Source organism: Empidonax traillii, unplaced genomic scaffold (genome assembly GCF_003031625.1).
Source record: "Empidonax traillii isolate 1590-97213 ecotype Southwest subspecies unplaced genomic scaffold, ASM303162v1 scaffold162:size863265, whole genome shotgun sequence".
Taxonomy (NCBI): domain Eukaryota; kingdom Metazoa; phylum Chordata; class Aves; order Passeriformes; family Tyrannidae; genus Empidonax; species Empidonax traillii.
The window spans coordinates 591593-612820 of NW_020955355.1; the positions used below are offsets into that span (position 1 = coordinate 591593).

At 40.3% G+C, this 21228-nt stretch overlaps 1 protein-coding gene across 4 annotated transcripts in view; it reads right to left on the reverse strand.

The window, feature by feature from the left end:
* NDST2 (N-deacetylase and N-sulfotransferase 2) overlaps positions 1-21228 on the reverse strand; it is a 133488-nt gene that overhangs the window by 74560 nt on the left and 37700 nt on the right. Inside the window, exon 1 of one of the 4 annotated variants that reach the window (XM_027885142.1) lies at positions 15408-15556. The exons of 1 other annotated variant lie outside the window; for it this stretch is intronic. The gene's annotated coding sequence lies outside the window, so the exon portion shown is untranslated. Of the gene's footprint in view, positions 1-15159; positions 15184-15407; positions 15557-21228 lie in introns of those variants that run through there. 2 more of the 4 variants (XM_027885143.1, XM_027885140.1) reach the window with 2 other exon arrangements.

Below are 21228 nucleotides of genomic sequence, written 5' to 3' on the forward strand. Positions count from 1 at the left end.
GACACTCATATAAGAGGAGACTGCTTTTCAACTACAGATGAAAAAAGGCAACCCCAGCAAGAGATCAAGCTACATGCTTATGTCTTCACCTTTTAAATGGTAACGAGAAGGAGCTGATCTATGAAAATATTTCAAAAATTGAAAGCTTCTTAGTCCACACTGCAACAGATGTTAAGACAGGCATGTGCACTTCAGTTTGAAGGGAAGTGTCTTGATACCTACAGGAGGTAGAGTGCCCAGGAGGTGGCTTAGCATTTACATCCTATTCCAGTGGAGCAATTAAACATTAACTCATCCCTTCCCTGAAATACCAGGACAAATGCTGTGACAGAAGAATAGCTTTTTTAACATGACATGTACAGGTAAAGTGTCTGTGAGCAGGTGGACAGAAGAATGCACACCAGGATCCATACTGCACCTGAACACATGCATGAAGTGGATGTGGGCCCTAAACAGTTACAAGAGCACATGCAAAGGGCTCTGATGATTGTCCCTAACAACCCAGACCCAGGCCTTTCATCTCCAGAGCTTAAAAAGAGCTGTGACTTTCAAAACAATCATACTATTAACACTAAAGCCCACGATTAGTAAGACTAGTTACTTCCACTGTCTCTGCCACGAGTCACACTCTCCCCATCCTACTCCTTCCACTCTTCACCTATGTTAACTGAAACCTCAATATGGGGCAAGAGGGCCAAGCTTTTCTACACGTCTGATTTTCAAGGTAACAGTCATCTTGAGAGAGGGGGAAAAAAAAAGAAAGTGTGCTGTTGCTGTGGAAACAGAGCACAGAAATACTCCTAAGAGATCAAGCACCTCCTGGAGGACCAGGCACATTGCCAAACAGTTACCAGAACCTCCCTAGCATGCAAGCAGGGTTAGGACAGGGAACCCTGTCCGATGTCTCCACCATTACCCAAATTTCAGGAGATCTGGGACAGCTTTTCAAAAGTGAGTTCCTTGCCACACTTAGTGAGGAAAGATACCTTGTTTGTGAAAACAATTACCATCACCTGAAGGCCCTGAACTAGGAAGCGAATAAATTGCACAGGCTGCTTGAATGCGTGAGAAATGTGTCAATACAAAATCCAGGACATGGTGTTTAACAGAGAACTGCAGGAACGCCTGGGCCTGATCTAAAGGTTTACAGGCTGAATTCAAAAGCAATGCTGATGAATGGTAGACAAGAAAATTAACCTATATCCCCCAGTAGAGTTTTTCTGTTCCTTGTTCCCTAAGAAGTGAAACAAGTAGAATGTGATAATGTAATTAAAGACTACATAACAATTAGCACACAAAAACGTCTGAATTAAGACCACGTGGGTGAACTCAGTATGAGATTACTCTTATTTTCCAGTGACTTGAGTTTAAAATTATTCTTCTGCATAAATCCGTAGATTTCTCTCTCCATTCCTTTCGAGATCCCTTGAGTAAGCTGTTCATACTCTGAACTACTACATGAAGAGTATGAGGCTGAAAGAGCCTAATGTAAATCAGTGAGAGAGAACACTGTAGTTAAAAACAGTGTTAATGAGAATACCACATATACAAAAGCCAGCTCCAGGTTTTCAATAAGAAAGGAATTCCAAGTGTCAGCACCCAAACTCCTCATACTCTCAGAGATCAGGTGAAACCAGCAACCAGAAGTAATTTGATACTCTGAACCACTGTTTTTTCTAGGACTTTTTAAATGTCAGGGATGGCAGGGGACTGTAACAGATTAAAAACTTGTTTAGTTTATCAATGCTGCAGTTCTACCACACATTACTCCTCCAACTCTGAATCTTCTACCCTTCCTTCTCATCCCTGCAAAACATCTCATATTAAAAGGAAGTAGACATTGGCAAGCTAGAAGAATGATTTATTTCACAAGGGTGTTGTAAAGCTTAATTCATGTTTATAAAGCCCTTTGTATTGTGCCTTTCATCTACTGTGGGAACCTCACAGTACTATCAATAAGGTCTTTCCTACAGTAGAAGAGCTTTGCTAAAATAGCTATACTAGCAAATCTGCTTAGTAGAGATGTGTTTTACACAGGCAAAAAAGTTATTTTGCCAGAACAGCTAATACCAGCTCCCTGAAAAAAACATGCTATACTGGCAGAAGCACATTTTTGGTGGTATCTAACTGAATCTTGTCGAGAATATGGTATGAAGGGTGATTTCTGCACAATCTTAACAAAATAGTTATGCTGAAAAAAATCTCAAGGGGTAGCTCTGACCAACATATTTTGGAGACTGCAAATGAAGGGTATGTATTTACTACTTTCACAATACCAAGCCTCTCTGTCCATTTATACACAGGAACAAGCTAGAAGCAGAGTCCTCTGTAAAAAGATCCCATTAGCAGCAAATGTATTTGACTTTACTATTTTACAGAACACAATGGAGGGTGTTGGGGTTTTTTTTCCCTTTAAGAAGCAAGAAGTTAAAGGAGTTAAAGCCTTGGTCAGATATATTCTGTCAAATAGAAAAGAACAGAGTATTAACAGAACTAGAATGAATGCCTAGAAACTATTTACACAACTGCAAAGAACAAAACACTGTGGTACAAGAAACTAGTTCATGTGACAGTCATGTTTAACTGTGCTATTATTATTATTATTACTATTATTATTTTCTATTCAGGACCCCAGTTTTCTCACTCAAGTTGGAAATAACATCAAATATCCAACTGTTATTTGTCTCCTAACAAAGGTGGAGAGGCGCCATCATTCCAGGTTCCCAAATGACTACTTGTCATTTTTTCTAGTTGCCTTTAACCTTATTCTGAGCTGCCTGGGGTGGCAGCCTGCAGCTACCAGCAGTAGTACATTTGCATTTTGCCTTTCAACATTTCCAAAACTTGGTAGAAGCCTGTAGCAAAACTACCTAAGGGCTTGCTTACACAGTGAAAGGAAAACTCACCTGGTTCCCATCACTGGAAGGCCTTTTTCTGGTAGACACCTGTATTTATTTTAGAAGGGTGTCACTCCATATCCACGTGCAATAGCACTCAGTTTTCCAACACTCAACAGCTCCAAAGCGATGCACTATAGTGCAAGACTTTGGCAAAGTCATGTTTCAAAACTGTCATGGGTTACAAACTGGTTAAACATTATCCCACAAACTGATTTGTATCAGGCATGCTTGAATTTGGAATAGAGAACAAAACACAAAGACAGGAATTGCCATAGTTAACAATCTGAAAAATTTATTTTCCATATTAAAGATGGCTTCATTACCAAAATTCAAGCAGGTGTATTCAATTGCTTTTCCCTAAGAAGTAAAGCTAAAACTACTTGAAAGCAAAACTAACCATCTCAATCTTTTTGGCTATTGAGACAAATTAGAAAAAAACTAATGACTGTAAATTAATTAGTAAGCTACAATTTACTGACACAGCCCACATGCCAGGACTACCTGATGCACTGTTTTGTTACACCCAAGATTTATCTATGTGACCTCTGAAATGAAATGCATGTTAATAAGCAGCAACTTATAATTTCTACATGTTCTCTCAGTCAGTGATGTAGATGCCTATATAATGTAAGAACAGCACTGATCTAAAAAAACCCAGGTTTTACAGTTCTGGACTAGGCTTTAAAAGACCAAGGTTCAAATAAAAGACATGAAATCTTTTTCAGATTTCTAAGCTATATACCAAAGCTACAATACCAAAAGGCTAGGCTCTCTTGCTTCCAGATAAAGAAAAGCACCTTCTTGTCATGAAAGCATTCTAAAAAAAGCTGATCATGTTTCCTTTTTCCACTATCATACATTTTGCATGTAAGCAGCTGTTCCTAATCAGTGGCAGCTCAATATTAAGACTTCATACAACATGAAAATTATGTCACAGACTTGTTTCAAAACCTATAAAGACATTTTCCCCACCAGCTCTGTGCCACAGGCCAGACAGCACTCAATTTGCTTTGTCTACAGCACAGCAACCGTGTAGCCCTACATCCTTCACAGCATCCCCATTTGGTACCACTGGAAGGTTTGCATGAAGATCAAGGAGACAATACGGCCATGAGACAGCAACTACACTTCCAGCTGGAAAAGTTCATTCTTGCCTTTGGGATATTCAGCAGGAAAATTTTATCACCTTTCAAGGCAAGGATATCTTGCCCCTGTGTTTCTTCTCAATCCACCCATTCCTCTGTTTTAGCTCCTTCCCTCTCTTGAGCCTCTGATCACGCTGACTGGTCCCTTCGTGATTTCCCGGGGAGAAAGCTCACAGGGAACTTGCAGGTTTCAGTGTGTAATCCTTCTGTACACCCTGAGTCCTGCCTACACAAAACTGCCCCCTTGCTGAGTACATCCTGGAAGTGAAGCTTAGCTAAAGCATTTGGAGCAAAAGTCTAAGAGCATGGAGGTTGAGGTCAGACTTCCCACTGTAAGATCACCTACTCTGAAACATTTCTCCATCACTTACAAAGATATTCCACACTTCTAACTCTAAAGCTGAAGTACACTTCAAGGCCAACTTTGTTTCTCTTAAGCAAAAGTGGAGGAAAAGAAATACACTCGGGTTGAGGCATTTTTCCTCTTAGTTTTCTGGAATTTGTAACTGCTGCAAAGTTTCTGCCGGGGTAGAAATGGAATTTAAAGGGTAGACACTGCAGTTACTCAGCATGATCAACTGTTCTTTTCTACACTGAAGCACGAAACCACAACTACAAAAGAAATGCAGTTAAATGATGAGAAGCTCATTTCTACTAAGGCAGCTGAAGCTCCCTGAACAATGTGGGAAGGCTGAGGCGACATGTTTTCAGCAAGTTCACACGAAAAAGTTCAAGTTGTTGCTTTTGACCTTTAGTGTCCTTCATGATTTGTGTCCTGAACCACTAAAAACACGGAAAGGTCTAGGACAGGTTAGAGATTTAGTCAGTAAAGAACATTTACACCTCAATGATGAACTTCCTAGTTCTAACAGAATGGAGGTTCACCAGGGCTCATGTACTTAAACTTTAAGGGGATGATGGGAGGAAAGATAAATATAGAGGAAAAAGAAGACTTAATTTTTTGATATGTAGCTTTTGTAGCTCTCAAATCATCTATATAGGAGAAGTTTAGAATTAAATCTAACTGCACGTAAAGATAGCTATTGTAAAGGAATATCACAAGTTGGAAAACAATATGCAGCATTGAAGACATACTGATTTTGCACAAAGAGCTGAAGTGCAATCAAAATCCAGAAGTTCCTGCACGTTAAGTATAATCTAAAAAGTCAACCACAAATACATGAATTTTTTTGCAGTAAAATAAAACAAACACAAAAAGCAGAACTCTGGGTAAGCAATCAGCCTGCCTAGGAGTCCATTTGTGCACACTGTTCCTTTGAATGTAAAGCACAGGCTTCAAATACAGTTGCACCTATTTCATAATTCACATCTTCATCACCTAACTATAAAGGCAGCGTAACAGTCTCTGCTTATGCACAAGTAATCTATGACAAACCATCAGCCCCAAATGAGAAAAAAAACTTTCACACAGAACATTTAGAAAATTAATTGCCTTTGTGCACTGAGAAACAGCACAGAAATTCTAATTCCTTATTTTAGCATATGTCCATATTTTAACATAACAAACAAACCTGGATACCATTTTATCACTTCTTTCACAAAGGAAAAGAATATTCACTTTTCTGCTGAAAATGAGTCTGAAAAACATTAAGACTGAATGTGCAAGACACTAAAAAGTAGGTGCTTCCTCCACCAAAACATTGACTCTTCACACTGCTTTTCCACAAGCATTTTATTTATAAACAATTCTTTCATAAGAAGTTTTTCTTGAAATAGTTGTAAACCAAATAGAAGATCGAAATAGCATGATGTGTGTTACACTTCTCCCCACTTTCCAGAGCTTGTGTCAGAGCCAGTGTCTCGTACAGAAGAGTACTTCTAAACCAGTAGCCAAACCCACAATACCAGAATCTGTAACATGATCCTAACTTAATTTTAGAGTCCTAAGACATGAAAATGTCAATTTATTAAAAAAAACATAAAAACAACCAAAACCAATCCTGGATAAGTTTCATATGATGATCTGAATGGTTCTATTGTCTCTTTCGTCACGCTGAAGTTTGCTTTGTTGTTGTTTTCATCTTTCCTTTTAAAATAGCCTCCTGCAGCTCTAAGCTAAAAATCTTCCTGCAGCTTCTATGTGACAGCTGCAGTATCTTAGCCATCTGTTTAATTTATATTTGCTAATGCAGCTCCTGCTGTTTTCAACTGACAGCTTTTTTCCCTCTTATTACCCCCACACGGGAAATCATTGCACTTGCCAAAGTTTCTCTGTAGTCTCAGATGTCAAATCAAGTCTGGTGACAAAAGGTGATGAATGAGGCTCCCATACCCCTCCCTTTTGTGGGTTGTTTTTTTTTTTTTAATTATGAAAATTGTAACTGGTTTTTATGTTATTTCTTTAAAGAATAATTATAAACAAAAAGGAAGTAGTACAGAAGCAAAGAGGGATATAGTCAGGGGAAATCATACTCCCTCTCAACATAGCAATTCCATAGGAAGGTTGAGGCTGGAGGATCTCCAAGATACTCTCCAAAGCAGATGATCAATTCCATATCTATTCACTAAAGCCATGATTCAACTTCTTCAGTCATCTGTGCCCACCTACCAAGCTCAGGGCTTGACTGACTACTTACTTTCCCTCACTCACAACCAATGTGCTTTCTAACTTTTCTGGAGCGCTCTGGATCTCAGAAGCATTCAAAAGTCAACGGAAAGTGATGGAGCCCCATGGCCCAACATGTTGCAATGTCAGTAGTTACTGCCATCCTGCAATGCCTCCCACAGGAAGACGCAGGGCCCTCTGTGCCATTCAGAGACACTGGATAGAAGCCCCACCTGACTCCTGAAACTGTCTTATACAGCAAGCACAGATGTTATTCTCCCTGTAACTCTCCTGGGGCATGGTACCAAGAAGATTAAAGAGTCTGTCCCTGCTGAAAAGTGGTGTCAGGTTTAACATAAAGCTTTGAAATCTAACACAGATACCCCTGTCCTGCTTAAAACTGCATCGATTGAATCACAGTGAGCTCTACAACACCTGTCTCAGGTGATGCAACACTTCTGTGTTATAAGAACCACATTTCAGTGGCTCACCCTGGCCCAGAAAAAGGTAGTCACATTAAACACAAACCAAATCCAGAAAGTTTGACCACTCTTCCTTTCTAAATTCCCCCTTCCAAAACAACTTTATTAACCGGAGAGGCACACAGAAACATGAAATGGGCCCTTGCCAAAGGGCTGGAAGATGTGTGCTTTCTGGTGCCAGAGAGAGCCCAGCAGAGCAGATGACAAGGAGCTAGCTTGTTTGAGGGAATACTTGGGAGACAAGAAGTCATAATCTCTTATTACCACTGTTCCCAGAAGGTGATGATGAGAAAACAAATCTATTGTTCTGACAATCTAGAGTTTTCCCCAGCTCCTGACATCAAAGCTACCCCATAGGACAGAACTTGCGACAGCTCCTCCTCGTCTTGTGCACAATCATCCCACTGAGCTCTGGAGGATAAAACATTTGAAGCAAAATGAACCTTTCTGCTTTTGAAAGTACAGCAAACTAGTGCCAAAAATAACTACAGGTGCACTCTGAAGAAGGTTACTGCTTCATCTTCATATTCCCCCTCCTTGGATAATTGTGCTGCAAAAAGTCAATCTTTGAAGAGCATGTTGGACAAAACAGAAGAGTTAAAAAGAATAGCCTAGAATAACCTCAGATCTAATATACTGATTGCAGCACCATGTATGAGGACATTACATCCTTTCCTACCCAGGACATTATGCCCAAGAGCCAGACAAGTCAACTCTTAATTTTCAACCTGTATCTCAGTCTTTTCATCTGTAAATATATGTAAATGCTGATGTCCTTCACTATAGTGTTATTATGCAGAGCTATAGGCTGGATACCTAGCACAGATTCTAATGCTTTTATAACTCAGTGCCAATACCAACAGAAAAAAATTAATTTCAAAGACTATACAGGCCTGAAAACCTGAAGAGCTACTATTCAGCTTGATTACTTGTACTTTATGGCATTTCAAAAGTAACACAATCAAGAAAGCATAAATAGTATAATAATGAAGATATAGATTAATGTTCCAAGTCACCAAAGATTTGTTTCTCACAAGTTTCACCAACATACTGAACCAAAGACTGACAAAATATGAATTATCTCCCCATTTCTCTGTCTACCAGGCTACCCAGGGCAAAACTATCCTTTATATCAATTCTTCCTTATGTCAGGAAGAAAATGCAGTCTCAGAAAGAGCTATGTTGTACTGACTGAGTGAAAACACCACAAACACGGGCAGACAGAAGTAGTCTTGTATATCTGACAGCATAAGGCAGTAATATTTTCTGCAGACACTCTCCTGCCAGGGTGTCTGATTCACTTCAGTACCTGAACTACTGCAGTTTTCAGGAAGTTGAACTAAAGTAGTGCTGATTTTAATGGTTCCTTCAGCCAGGAACAGGAATACCTGAACTGACAAGAAATCACCCAAAGTTGCAAACAAAATAAAAAATATTAAAGAACATTTAGTTAAGCATACTGGTCTTCTCTTTTACAGTCTCCTTCTCCCTGGGTTAATAAGAGGTATTACTTTGACTTGCCTCTGGTCACAAGCTCCTGAAGGAAAGAGGAGGCTCAGCCACATGCCACTGCGCAGTCTGGTAACATTATTGTACCTCTTAAGCAGAAAGGCTAAAACAAGGCCTAGGAATACCACAGTATTTCCAGCTGAAAGGAGAAAACCAGTGCACATCTAGGGGAGAAAAGATGTCTTGCCCAACACACCATTACATACGACCCTGCACAAAGAATGTTGCAAAACCAGGTGCAGGAAACAAATACTTCAGTACTGAAGTATACATGGCAACAGATTTTACAGCTAATAAATTGGGTTAATTTATTCTCTGTAGACTACCACAGCTCAAGAACAGAACAACACTTTCCTAACGCTCAGGGGTAAATGCAAGTAAATATTAGAATTACAGAATCATTTAGGCTGGAAAAGGCTTTTAAGATCATTGAGTCCAACTTCCTATCACAGCACCTAATGCTGTCAGGTCCACCACTAAACATGTCCCTCAGCGCTACATCCATACGTCTTTTAACACCTCCACAGACGGTGATTCCACCACTTCCCCGGGCAGCCTGTTCCCACACTTGACAATCCTTTCAGAGATGAAATTTTTCCTAATATCCAATCTAAACCTCCCTGGGAACAACTGAAGGCCATTTCCTCTTGTTCTATTGCTTGTTACTTGGGAGAAGAGAGCAACACTTACCTTGCTGTAACCTCCTTTCAGGTAGTTGTAGAGAGTGATAAGGTCTCCCCTGAGACTCTTTTTCTCCAGGTTAAACAATCCCAGCTCCCTCAGTTGCTCCTTCTAGGACTTGTGATCCAGACGCTTTGCTGAGATGCATGCAAAAGTTACAGGAGATTACAGTAAGCAGTGTATTCACACACATCTACTTTTGGACATCTTTCCATAATTTGACAATATAGTGTGTGAGGGGAGAAAACCTGACACTTCTACTGGAAGAAAATTTGCTTCTTTTTTTTCGTAAAATATCTCTGCTATAGAACTTAGCACTTGCAGACTACACAGGCCTACAGGCTCTCCTGAAACCAGAAAATAAAAAAACACCTTTGCCGTTCATACTACAGAGATAAAAGATATCTCAAACTGAGTACATTTGTTTAAGGAAAAAAGCCATTATTCGAGGGTAGATGGACTTAGCAGCAGAGTCAGGTACAGGGTATCTGTACTCTTAATTTTTCCCACAAGTGTTCTGAACATTGAGCATCCCAGGAGAAAATATCTGAACTAAACACTTGATTCTTGGTCAGACGACACTTGATACAGCCTTTAACACAGCACTAACAAATTAAGTCAGCTTTCTACTGTCCAGGATACTGGGGGATGGGAATAACAGATAACAGGAAAAGTAGAGCACACGAACTCAGCTTGCACAGAGGCCAAAGGCCGGTGGCCTTGCACCATGCTGTGCAGCACCTCAGGTTCTGGTAAAACTCAGCTGGAGTACAAAGGTAGCCTCATAAGAAACCCCATCTGACAAATCTCTTGAAGCAGAAGGGATCACAGTACATACATGGTATTCTTTCACCAGTTATCCTTCCTAGAACCGCTGCTCATCAGCTCCATGGCTCTAAGTCTTGCAGAGCCAGAGCTTTAGTCCAAATCTTCAAGCTGAAGACCCCAACTGGCTCCTGAATGCTCCTCCAGCATCTTCAAAGCCAGCTTCCCAGCATCCCATGTTTCAGAAGCACAAAACAGGGTCCCCAGCAGTAGCTCTGAACAAAGTTGGCAAGGGCTCAGCAGGTGAACTAGCTCAGGGTGTGAGCCACACAAAAACCTATGTACTGCTTCCAGGGCCAAGCCTGAGATTTCCATATGGATAATTTATTACCTTAATAACATACCCGTGGAAAATAAAACATTAGCTGCAAAAATTAAATAGAGGAAAGGCCACTTTCTGTAACTACACAGTAACCCAGAGGTCAAAAATTAACCTATTAAGCTAACAAAGGTTATTTGCAACATCCCCCATACAGTACTTGAAATCCTGTCCTCCAGTGTTTTGCCACTGTGTATTCCTCTTCACTTGCCAGCATCCTCAGGCATTCCCCAAGAGCCACTTCTGCAAAGAGTATGAAGATGACACTCTGAAGGAAATGAGACTTCCCTCTCTAAGGTGGCCAATATATGCAAGTAATATACTAGATTATTCATGACTGTCCATAATTAGACAGCATTTCAAAACCAAATTGCTACAGACCTTAATACTTACCACCTTGAACTGTAACTCTGGGCTCCAACAAGGAGGTCAGAGGCTTCCCCAAAAAGGCTAATGCTACTTTACTTTAAGCACAGGGGCAACAGCCTTTAACCAACCCCAAAGAATTTAAAAGTCTTACCTTCCAGAAAACAAGTTTTGTTTTTCATCTGCACTTTAGGTGTCTAAATTTAAAATGAAAAGACAAGTACAGCTGCTCACAGCTGATAAGGCCTCATCCTTCTGGCATCTATTTATATCCACGATCCAGAGCAACAAACCTACGTACTTTAAACAACTGAAGTAACTATTAGATAAAATATGGAAATGGGAAGATGGGACTAGAAGTAACCTTTACTGTATAAATCCCTTCACTGTAAATCAAGATAAAACATATCTCAGTGAAGATTATAAAAGATCCATACTGTCTGTGACGATCAGCTGCCAATGCTGAGTGTCAAAAATAATTTCCAAGTTAGGGCATGATGGCAACTCCTGATGGCATTTTGTTGGTTCTCATCTGAATGTAGGGCCAGCACCTCTGCCAATCCAGTTAATGTTTTCTGACTTCGAGTATGTTCCAGGAGTCAACCTCCTGAACAAGACTGAAATACAAATAGCACTTTCAAGAGCTCTCTAATGTGCCCTCCCTATTTCTCCTACATTGTCTTTGCTGTAAAAAATGTTAACTTTTATTTAAAACAAATACTAGTTTCAAATATCCCTTCCCCTGCTTCTCTCCTATCCTTTTGCTCTACTGATAGAATAAAAATCCAGTATCACAGCTAGGGAAGTGCACTACAGAGTCAACAAAAAATAACCAGATTGGGTGGAGAGGGATGTACTGGAATACAATGCTACAGCTCTGGAACAAGACTAAAGGAGAAGATTTCACACGAACAAATCTGAAAGAGCCAGCAGCTGGCCTTGAGACACATGCTACACAAATCCACACAAACATAAGGGGTATTTCTCACGTTGCACCCAAATTGGACTCCATCCCACACCATTTTGCTATTTCTAGTCCTCACAGTAAACTGTCATCAACAGTTATTCAGAAATCCAAGGTTAGAGAAAATAGTATCTACGTTAAAGAGATTAATCCCACTTCTTGTCATGCCTCCTGTGCTATATTTTGCTTTTCAGTTTTTCATTTTGATTTTGTGCTCCAAATTTGGGTTATGGCAAGACAACAGGAACTTCAGTTGCTATGCATAAAGTAAACAAAATAAAGTCTCAGCCCTGAGAAGCCAATGCTCTACATCTTTAGATAATGCAATATAACATCAATACTATGTGCATGATGCTTAGGCATAAAAAGAATCAGGTGGAAAATCAGTCTCAAGACACTGACCAAGGCAGTTTTAGGTATGAAGTATGCCAGATGCAACCGAGCAACTTGGACATGAAGTACATGTAAAAGCAAATGCACCAGTACCTGAAACTGTCACATTTTTTTCCAGTTAAACCCTCACAACTATTCAGCAATTATTCAAATCTCCCCTTCCTTGACGAGCACTAATACTGCACATCTGAGTCTTCTAACTACCAGCCACATGGTTTATGAAGCAGCTGCCCTGCCCAATGAGGAAAAATGATCGCCTGTTGTGCTGACCTAGCACAGAAACACATTTCATCTCCGCTGGAAATTGTTCTTTTATAACCGGTGCTCTCAATACACTAGAAAATACCTAATAATAGCGATTTTAATGTTCTGACTGTGAAAATGGCCATCAAAATTCCCACTGCATCTCACTCCTCACACACTTAATATGTTGATTTAATTATGTGCCTGTAATTCAGTTTACATTTTACAGGAGGCAAAAGGTAGAGAGATTCCAGTAAATGACACTTGAGATAAGAATGAGTTACCGGAGAACACGGTGCTCATTCTTTGCATATGTACCAGCCTGCAATAAAGGGCTTAAAAATTCACTTGATCAGAACAGGTAGGAAGCCTTGGCAAAAGCTAAACTAAAATTAATTTTCCAGACTTTAAGCTTACAAAGTTAACTTGCAAAGTACAGATCAGCGAAGAGCCGTCTCTGTAAATCCGTGGACAGACAGCTTCAGTCTGCTGCTCCGCTCAGGTTTTTTCCCCAGCTGTGCTGAACAAAGCTTTGCCAGTCCTCAGTGACTGGGACACCGGGCAGCAGGGACAGGAGTGGAGCCGAAGCAAATGAGGTCAGTTCCATGCTGCACTCCCTGGGAAAGCTCTGAACGGAAGTTCATGTGCTGATCACTAAGGAAAAGGTGAAATTAAACATCTAGCAAGCAGAAGGAGATTTAGAGATGGATTGTTCCCCAGCTGCCCAAAATCTAAATAGCAGCCATGAGGCTTTAGGGCGAGATAAAAAAATTACAAGCTCTGGCTACTGGTCAGATGAGAAAGGGGGAGGAGAAAAAAGAATCAAACAACTCTGAATCTAAAACTAGTGGGACATGAATAATTTTCCCAAGAATAATTTAACTAAAGACCAGATGGAATGAAGCAGAGAAGCTACAAGATATGTCCTAATAACAACAATAAGTTTATTAAGTTAATTGTATTCTCCTCAGGGAAAACATAAAAATCAAAAGACGCTAATCAAGTAAAGGTCGATGTTAGCGAGGGGAAGAGGAGGCATTTCAGAGGGCAAAATTTATATATATATACATCCAAGTTGAAAACAGGAAAATCTTTTTTTCAGAAGTTAAAACCTGTCATCAATACCCAGAAAAATTTTTGACAACCTTGAAAATTTTTAGCATAACAATCCTCACAGAGTGGGAGAGAAAGATTTGTGATTTTATCTCATGCAAGCTCATAAGCAGGTAGGAGAATTTTTTTTTCATAGAGAAGGCAATAGCTAAATCAAAAAACTCCAGCAGATTAATGGAATAAATGGAAACACACATGCAAGCCTCGATGCTGATTCTGTTGCTGCTAACTCAAAATAACCATGTTAAAACAAATACTTACTCTTTCCCCATCCCTTAGAAATGGTAACATGAAGCTGAGTGCCTACTGGGAAGCTAAGCCCAAATTACAGTATCACACTAGGTCCCAACGGACTTCCCCCCTTTTTTCCTCCCTGTATTACTTTCTCTCAACTCCATCTGACATGTGTGATGTATTTATGGTAAAAAGAAGCTGCTTCAGTGGTGTATTTTTGAAAATCTATTTTTTCCTACAGTACCTCAGCCAACCAAGTTCAAAGCAGGAAATCAAAGTCCTGCATGTTATCACATATTGTCTTGTACGACAGAAAGTCACAGGCAATCGAATCCTCTGGGCGTGCATCCCTCCAGGGAATCCTAAGCTCTGGGGGCAAAAATACTACTACAATCTCTACAGTGCAATACTTAAGGAACTGGATGGTATATTCAGACATATTTCATAGGCATATATTTATTTTGGATGTACTGACACACACAGATGCCTTTCTGATGCAAGAATTAAAAATTCCCTTTTAACACACCAGTGGTCAAACAGTTAACATACTAGCATTTTGGAAGTGGCTTGCGCAACAGAAAGAGCAATTGCACAGTAGGAAAACTCCAGCAGGGAGACAACAATCCAACAACAAACAGCACATAAAGCATTAAATGGGAAGTGAACTCTTGAGGGGCTAAGACAGATGCAAAAACTGCTGGTGGTAATGTGGCAAGATGTATTTGGTTAGCAAGTTTAGGAATATGTGGAAGGTGTGGAAATATTTATTAGTGCAAGGTGCTGAAAAGATGTGTTGAAAGAAAGTTCACAGTCACTTATCAAGCACAGCTGTTCAAAAGCACCAAGACAAATTTCCACATAAGATCTCAAACAAATTGAAATGCCACACACTAAAGTATACCAACAGTATTATTTCCTGGTACAGCTGGTACAGCTCTGACACAACAGGTTTTAACAGAAAGCTCACAAAAATATTTTCTCCTCTCTCAACAGGTCTCTGTTTGTGGAATGCTCCTAGTTGGAAAAAATATAAGAATTTAAATTCTGAAGTTATAACATTTACTAATGTTACTTCCAGCAGCAAAATCCACACACATATTGAACAACGCCAGGTATTCACTTCTCCCAAACCACTACTATTAGGTGTTTATCAGTCAAAACAACCTCTGCTTTAAACGGACAAACTTAAGCCTTTCAGCACAAGCTGAAAATTCTCCTGGCGCACTCTAAAACTATAGTTATCTTGCACTAAAATAAACCACAACAAAGACATATTTTCTGTGTAACTTTACAATGCTATTGTTTTGATTTTTCTGCTTTGTAGCTATACTCATTGCATTTCAACAGTATCCCCAACATCCCATTTCAACTTTGGGCCTGTCAGTATCACAGCTACACGTATTTATTATTCAAAGATACCGTACTCAGAAAGCTGTTTTGACACTGATACCGCGCGTAGGCAGCTGGTGCACACAGTGACTCCCGGAACCCCACTAAACACAGTGTCTCCTGCTAACTTCAGCATAGCAGTCAGGAAACCAGGCAAGTCAGACTGCAGCAAAGAAATTCCACTTCTGGTGTGACGTGGCATGAAGATGAAGGCTAAAAGAAGTATATACGAGGAATAGATTATGCCAGAGCATATGTTGTTTTCATTCATTTCTTACCTTTGCCTTTACATTGCAGAGGTTACATCACCCCTTGAAACACAGTCATAAGCAGCAGAAAGTCTCGTACATGAATCCTTCTTTCCCTGGGTGCTTTGGGGAAGCAAGAACGTGCACTCAAGTGAGCATTCATGCCTCAGTCAGCTTGCGGACAAGGCTCTGCACCGAAGTCCTTAAGACCTCCTCACGGCTGCTGATTTCATCCACAGAACTGAAAGAGCATCTCAGCAGGACACTGCCAGCCTCCTTTTCAGCTCCCACTCACTGATTGCCAGTCTCTGGCAAGTGAAATGTCAAGAACCAGGCAGGGGCGGTGTTTGGAGAAGGAGGGATAAGAGATTCTCACCATCCATCAACCTCAAAACCTATTCAGCCGACAACTTGAATGGAACAGGCATTTCATTCTCCATGGTAACGAGAGATGGAAGGAGGTTGGGAAAAAAAAAAAAAAAAAAAAAAAGAGAGAGAGAGAGTACAGACCCGGGAAAATCTGATGTTGAAGACGCAGGAAAAGTTGCAAACTTCGCAACTTCTCTTTGCTGTGCAAGTTGCATGCAGAAGAGGGAAAAGCCCTTTCCTTGCCTGCACAGTCCTGGAGACAAGCTGCCCCATGGCCATGATGAGGGGGCCCCTTCTGTGTGCAGTGTACTCATATGGGGGAAAGACGTCCCTTATTCTGCACCAGTCCTCCCCAGAGGAAAGACAAATGCCTTCTGAACACTGGGAATTAGGGAAAACTGCAGATTATTGCCCCACAGAAAACAGAACTGTCTGAAAGGGAAAAGATACTGTTATTGCCTGTACAGTATTTCTTGTCTACAGATCAAAGCCACTGATGCCGACTCAGTCTGTGCCAGTGCTGACCACAAACTGGAGTGGAGAATGAGCATTACCCTTTGTCTGCTTTGCATCTTACATGGAATAAAATGTTTGTTACCTCTGTCATGTCAAACTCCTTAGATGCACAGATAAAAATAAGATGTTTATTCTTTTCTGGGGCACACCAAAATCAAGCATGGAAGTAGCTAGACTTAAAATTCGGGTAGCACCTTTGCTGAGCTCACGGGATCTCATGGAAAGTCAATTCTTATTAACATTTTAGGCCTGGCCATCTTCTGAACTTTTTTCCCTACTATTTTACATTCATAACTTGAGCTGTCACAGCTAGAATGTGCACAACAGGGAAATTACATTTGGATTCATGCACATTTGTGTTCCAAGCCGGCCCCATGCAGCTACTGAAAAGAGTCTCTGGCTAAAGCACTTATGGAAGATAACCAAACAAAGGATTGAAAAGCTCTGCAAATCCTGGCTGCTGCCATCTTATTTTTTTCTCATTTCTTTACACTGATTCTTTCCTGAAGAACACATTTAAATCTCCCTCCCCCACCCAAACCCACCATCTTACAATTTGGAGTTTGTTCTCACTTTTGTGTTGCATATGGGACATGTAGTTGTGTGGTACTTTTTTTATAACCTATATTATTATCTTAGCTTTTTGTTACATGTAAGACGTAAGTCTTTATTTACCATTCAGGACACCGCAGCCCATAAGGCACGTTAATACACAACCCTGTCCACTGAACTTCATCCTTTATCCACCACCAATCATTTCAAAGCCATTCTCACTTTTGAAAAATACTTCCCTCCTCTGTAAAAATGTTTAATCTTTTCCTTAGTCTTCTAAGACACTGATTCTTGGAAAAAACAGAAGGGAACCTCAGAGGGAACAATCCTACAGTCACATCACTTCTGCAGCCAGTTGCTACTGTTCTCCAACTTATCTTCCTGAGACAGTTTTTTCCTTAGGTTAAGGGTGGCATATTTACCTTTGGCAATGTACTTCAGGTTTATGGCTTAGAAATACTTTCCTTTTTTTCCTAAAGAATTTAACAAGAAAATGAGAAACAAGACTGGTCCATTCTCTCTATCCCAGCCAAAGCCGACTAAAGTGGGAGTGACACACTCCTACAATTCTACATAAGCAAATAAACGCTGTTGAATGCACCTGCATGATCAGATGGATTCAGTTCTTTTCAGTTAGTTTTGAAGATATTTCAGAATTCCAAGGAGATATTTCTATCCCTTTTAAAATATATTCTACCCACATCTATTAAGATGAGGGTATTTAACATAAAAAGCTTTTTATATTCCTTTCATAGAACAATCTCAGAGTACTTTGTTATTGTGCTTTGTTACAGGAGCACAAAAAGGAAAGAAGGTATTTTTGCCACTTGACACAAAGCAGAATCATCTTCCCTGCACTTGCTGTTCACTCAGTTTCACCTTGATCCTCTTGAAGGTTTGAAAGCATTGTTGTTTATCTGCAGCTCAGGGAAGGGATTTTCTTTCTCTCTGAAGTTGATTCTAATGTACTTCAAAGACTTGCCATCTATTAACATCATCCACTTGTCTTCCTGTGATCCAAAAACTATACCTTTAGAAATGGAGAGCTTTCCCAAATCTGTTCTAGCAGCATGCTTTAGGCAAAGAGGAATATACTGACCAATATTACAAACATTCAGAAATGTGAAAAAGCAGCCCAAGAGCAGAGAGCTGTACCAACCACACCCTATTGTGTGTTCTCCTACAGCCACTGGAAAGGGAATGTGGATGTGTCTCACCAATAAGATACACAGAGATACAAATCTTGGAAACAAATCTACTATGAATTGCCTAAAACCAGTATCTCAAAAGGCACCCTACCAAGCAGTACTGAAGTGAGGAGTGAAGTGTGCCCACACAAAATCAGGGTCTTATCCAGCTTCCCAAAACAGAATAATAAACAGTACAGTACAGCCAAGATTCAAAGGACTGCCCACCATGTGTGCCTGTCAGGCAATAATAAAAGCTGGAATACATCAATAGCTTCAGGCTGGCTGAGAACAAAGCTGTCTTGGGTTCTGATCAAGTTTGGTGGTCTCCACACAGCTCTTGCATTACAAAAACTACCATCTCAGCTGGCAGCAACTTTTCAGAGAAGTGAAGCAGCGGTGAACTTCATTAGGACAGCATTGGCAGTGACACATCATAGCATCCTGAATTGCACCTGCTCAGGTAACAAATAGATCTGCTCCCACAGCTGTGAATTCAGAACTAAATTTACCTCCTTCAAGCAGATGCCTGCTCTGAAAACTTTGCCATGCCTACCAAAAACATTAACATGTGAAGTAACTTCACTGTAACACAGAATCCCACAGAATGGGTAAGGTTGGGAAGGGACCACAGTGGGTCATCTGGTCCAACTTCCCTGCTAAACCAGGGTCATCCTACAGCATATTGCACAGGATTGCATCCAGGTGGTCCCTAGATATCTCCACTGAGAGAGATTCCACAACCCTTCTGGGCAATCTGCTCCAGTCTGCAGTCACTCATACCATAAAGTTCTTCCTCATGTTCAGGTGGTACTTCCTGTGCATCAGTTCCTGCCTGTTGCGTCTCATCCTGTTGTTTGGCACCACAAGCAGAGCCTGGCTCCATCCTCTCGACACCCTCCCGTCAGATACTGACAGGCATTGATGAGGTCCTCTCCCAGTTGTCTCTTCTCAAGGCTGAACAGGCCCAGCTCCCTCAGCCTTTCCTCATAAGAGATGCTCCACTCCTTTAATTAATCTTCACAGCCCTCCGCTGGACCTGCTCCAGGACCTCCCTGTCTGCCCTGTACTGGGAAATCCAGATCTGGGCACAGCGCTCCAGAAGCAGCCTCAGGGCTGAGTGGAGGGGCAGGATCACTTCCTTCAGTCTGCTGGCAATGCTCTTCCTAATGCACCCCAGCATACCAGGTGACATGATTTAGCAGCAGAATGCTTTTTACAGCTATTCCCTCAAGTACCACATTAAACAGGAAAATGAGTAATCCCTTTCTCCATTAAAAAGGAAAACAGATGCATTAAAACTTAGCAAATATGTCATGTTTTGAGTTAAGTATTCATCCACCGACCAACACAGCAGAGACTAAGCCAGAATGCAGAATGCCCAAGAGAAGATGACTTGAAATGTGTTTTAATACAACAGAGATATCCCAGCCCTAGACTGACTCACCTGACTGTAGAAGTGGCAGAGACCAAATTCTCTCCTGTTCCTGCTCACAGCCTTGAGGGGAGCTCAGTCAATCAGATACTCTATATCCACACGCACTCACAGAGAATGATAACGTGCCATAAATTAACACAACAGCAAACATCCCTACAAGCCACAACACTGTGGGGACTGGCAGGGCAGCCACGAGTCACTCTACATCAGTACATTTCTGGTCCTCAATCCCCTCCTATTTCATAAAATCCACAACTCTTTAGTCCCAGAATAATAAGATAACAGAAAACAAAAGAGGGCATTTATCAAGTCAACAGGGCAAAAGACTAAAGTCCAGTGCTTTTGGTTTTGCTTGGTTTTTTCTTTTGGGGTTTTCAGGGTATGATGGTTGTTTCTTTTAAAGAAGAAATTTTTATTTCTGGGATTAAACAGAACATTAACCATCTAAGGAATAAACACCCATTTTTATTTCAGGTCAGAAAGCACTCATCATCACTGAAATAATTTATGCAGTTGTTAGGTTAACAGCTTTGAAACTCCAGTTAATGTTGAAAGCTCATCTGCTGTGGGAAAGGAACACTTATTTTTTGGTGTACCATTCCCAATTTCATCCCAGGTTAACAAAAGACAATTTCTAGTGAACATACAAGAAGAAGTACAAATTTACACATATGAGAATCACGGGATAAAACTCATATTTTGCCTGGTTGAAATGCAGAAGTGAAAAAGAACAAGCAAAAAAGACAGGTATTGAATGGTAAAGATTCAGAGGACAAAACAATAAAACTACTACACATGAACTTTTTCAAAGCATATATTAAAATGGTTTCTGGGAATAAAAAAGGCCAAAAAACATGATTAGAAAGCACACAAAAATTGCTCAGACCTCAAAAATTCTGAGGACAGTATTTCGGAAAGCCAAAGCATCTTGATTTAAATTGACAACCCCGGCTGAAATATCTCTGAGCTGTTCTCAATACAAGTCATTTCAAGGTAGGAATGAATATGGACAGAGTACACAGCCTGAGCTGACCTGATGACACGATGTCTGTGTCATCAGCAAAAGAACACCCCGTGCCACTGAATTACCAGTCATTTCCTACTGCAGACACATCACCCCAAAATGGGAAGGATAGACTTCATACATGCAATTTTATCAAAATGTATTTCTCTAATGAGTGAAATTATACTAACCCAATAGCTTCCTAATTTCAAGTGTGCCGCAAAATTAATCAAAGAGAAGACTTTAATAAAAAGCTCTTCAAAACAATCAGCATTATTTATTCAGACCATTCCCATAAGGTTAAAGATTGAAATTTTAACATACTTGAGGTTAATTCTTTTTTTTTTAATTAGTCAGAGTGTTTTTAAAACTGTTCATAAAGTACGAACTCATATTCAACATCATCCATTAAACCATCTCCACTATTTTAGAAACCAAACGAATGAATGCAAAATCCTTTGCTTTACAAGAGCTTCATGTTTCATAAGAGACAGAGAGCAAATGACTGCAAGACTCCTAAAAATTTGTTTGGCTGATGCTATCTCAACATACAATGTCACCTCAATCTGCTATCCGAGAACTTGCAATACCACTAAACATTAATGACACATGGAGAGGTAAAAGCTATCAGCCAGGAAATGAACAGCTTTTAAAAGAGCATTAGAGGGGTATATGTTTTGAACTCTGAAATGCTGTATCTGCAGTAAAGGTTTTCAGTATTTCACATGCAAACATTTTCATGCAAATAAATACATGTTCCTCTAAACTGAAAGAGCTTACAAGGGC